The following is a 3,548-nucleotide window of genomic DNA, read 5'->3' on the forward strand; positions in this document are numbered from 1 at the left end:
GGGTATGTGCCTGGTCTATGCAAATTAGGCCAAATTAAGGAGGTGGTCAAGGTAGGGAGGAGATCAACTATGTAGGTTCTACTGTATTTTATTTTTATAGATAATAAAGTTGAGGATTAGTGATATTGAATAACCTGTCCAAGGATATGAAGTTAAGTCAAAAGACTGAGGTCACATAATTAACTGTAGTAGAACTCGTATTTGAATCCAGGTCAGTTTGACTCTAAAGCTTGTATTTGAATGGTGGCACTTGGGCATTGCAAAAACCTCAACCAATATATAAATATTCTATTTCATTCATTAGAATCTATGTCCTGAGTGGCCCATGAACATTGGTTGGTATGTACAATAATATTTCCAGCAAGGAATGAAATTTAAAAGGCCTTCTATTTAAACTTCAGTTAACTATAGTGTCTTCTAATTCTAAAATTCCAAATTAAAGGAAAAAACCTCCATCAATCAACAAAATAAAGTTATTCATATAGAGTATGTTCTTAGATCACAATGCAATTATATCAAAATCAAAAACAAAAGTCTCTCAAAACCAGATATGTAGGAAAAAAAATTAAATATCCTTAAAGAATTGGTCTACCAGTAACTTCAGTAAAAATGGCACAGTGGAGGGTGGTGCCTGTGGCTCAGTGGGTAGGGCACCGGCCCCATATGCCGAGGGTGGCAGGTTCAAACCTGGCCCCGGCCAAACTGCAACAAAAAAAAAATAGCCGGGTGTGGTGGCAGGTACCTGTAGTCCCAGCTACTCGGGAGGCTGAGGCAAGAGAATCACCTAAGCCCAGGAGTTGGAGGTTGCTGTGAGATGCCACCGCACTCTCCCAAGAGTGACAAAGTGAGACTCTGTCTCACAAAAAAAAAAAAAAAAAAAAGGCACAGTGGAGACTTCTGAAATTTCTTTCCCAAAATCAATTTAAAAATTGAAAACATTTTTTGGAATCAACATTTTTAGATCTCTGAATTGCTACCAAGATTTGGTAAATTTCCACAGTTCTGGAAAAAGACATACCAGGCAAAAAGATAACAAAAGCTGAAATGACTACACTGATATCAGACAAAATAGCCTTTAAAAAAATCGTTACTGGAGGGCGGTGCCTGTGGCTCAAGGTATGGGGCACCGGCCTCATATACAGGGGGTGGCAGGGTCAAGCCCAGCCCGGCCAAAAGCTGCAAAAAAAAAAAAAAATTATTACTGGAGAAAAAGAGAGACATTTATACAATGAAAACCGTAAAACATGGATGAAAGAAAATAAAGAAAACACAGAAAAAGGGTGGCACCTGTGGCTCAGTGAGTAGGGCACTGGCCCCATATACGGAGGGTGGTGGGTTCAAACCCAGCCCCAGCCAAACTGCAACAAAAAATAGCCAGGCATTGTGGCAGGCACCTGTAGTCCCAGCTACTCGGGAGGCTGAGGCAAGAGAATCGCCTAAGCCCAAGAGCTTGAGGTTGCTGTGAGCTATGACACCACAGCATTACCGAGGGTGACAAAGTGAGACTCTGTCTCTAAAAAAAAAAACAAAACTAAAAATAGATCAAATAGATCTACCACATGATCAAGCAATCCCACTGCTGGAAATATCCAAAAGAAAGGAAATCAGTATACGGAAGAGATAGCTACACTCCCATGTTTATCACAGCAGTATTCACAATAGCCAAAATATAGAATCCATCTAAGTGTCTATCAATGGATGAATGGATAAAGAAAATGTGGCATAACTAGACAATGAAATATTATTCAGCCACAAAAATAATAAAATTCTGCCATTTGCAGCAACATGCATGGGCCTGGTGACCATTATGTACATGAAATAAGTCGGGCATAGAAATACAAATATTGCATGTTCCCCCTCATATCTGGGAGCTAAAAGAGTTGATCTCATGGATATAGACAGTAGGAAGTTGGTCACCAGAGGCTGGGAAGGAGAAGATGAAGAGAGGTTGGTTAATGGATACAAATATGCAGTTATGTAGTAAGAATAAGCTGCAGTGTTAGATAGCATTACAGCTGTCAACAATGTGTTCTATATTTTAAAAACAGCTGGAAGAAAAGATTTGCAATGGTCCCAACAGAAAGAAATAATAAATTTGGAAGTGATGGCTATCTCAAATACAATAATTTAGTCATTAAACATTGTATGCATGTATAAAATATCATATATACCCCATGAATATGTACAATTATTATTTATGAATAAAATGCAAGCCAGTCATCTGAAATAAAAATACTGGTTCTTCACGAGTTTTTTTTTTTTTTTTGAGACAGAGTCTCACTTTGTTGGCCCCAGGAGAGTGCTGTGGTGTCATAGCTCACAGCAACCTCCAACTCTTGGGCTCAAGTGATTCTCTTGCCTCAATCTCCCAAGGAGCTGGAACTACAGGCACCTGCCACAATGCCCGGCTACTTTTAGAGACAGGTGTCTCGCTCTTGCTCAGGCTGGTCTCGAAACTGTGAGCTCAGGCAATCCACCTACTTTGGCCTCCCAGAGTGCTAGGATTACAAGTGTGAACCACTGAGCCTGGCCTATTTTTATTAAAATGTTAAGAAAGAGATTGGAATTAGTGAACCAGACAGTAGAATTAATCCAGAGAAGGTAGAAGAAAGAAAATAATAAAGAACAGAAAAGTCAGTGATATAATAATAAAGAGAATGGAGCATTCACACCCCAAAGCTGCTCATGTGAAAGAAATAATCAAGAGAAAAGACACAAATAGACAATATTGAAAATTATGGGAGGCTTGGCACCTGTACTCAGTGGTTAGGGTGCCAATCACATACACCAGGGCTGGTGGCTTGGAACTCAGCCTGGCCCTGCTAAACAACAATGACAACAACAAGAAAAAAAATAGCCAGGTGTTGTGGCAGACACCTGTAGTCCCAGCTACTTGAGAGGCTGAGACAAGAAAATTGCTTAAGCCCAAGAGTTGGAGGTTGCTGTGAGCTGTGAAATCACAGCACTCTACCCAGGGCAACATAGTGAGATTCTGTCTCAAAATAAATAAATTAATTAATTAAGGGATATTGTATGGAATAAAAAGAATGAAAGCAATACAGACTACTATGAATAACTTTATGCCTCTAGAACTGGAAACGTAGATGAAATGGACAACTTCCTTAAAAATATGCATGATCAAAATGTATGTGAGAAGAAAGGTTTCGAAACAGAAAGCCTTATAAGTAATAGTGGCATTTGAATTAGGTACTAAGTATTTAAACTCAAAGGAGGACGGTGGTGGGGAGCACAGCAATCCTAGCTAATTGCATCAGGGAGTTCTACAAAACCTTCAAAGAACAGATAACCTCATCTTGTCCAAACTGTCCTAGAAACCGCACACATATAAAATGGTGATAACATAATTTCTATGCCAAAAAGACATAAACTACTCAAGAAGAGTATTTACTTATATAGTTACAATTTAGATATGCATTTGGTATTTTTTCTTTTTAGACGGAGCCTCAAGCTATCCCCCTGGGTAGAGTGCCATGGCATCACAGCTCACAGCAACCTCCAACTCCTGGGCTCAAGCGAGTCTCCTGCCT

The sequence above is a fragment of the Otolemur garnettii genome, unplaced genomic scaffold (genome assembly GCF_000181295.1).
Source record: "Otolemur garnettii isolate 467f Iridium unplaced genomic scaffold, OtoGar3 scaffold00109, whole genome shotgun sequence".
NCBI lineage: Eukaryota > Metazoa > Chordata > Mammalia > Primates > Galagidae > Otolemur > Otolemur garnettii.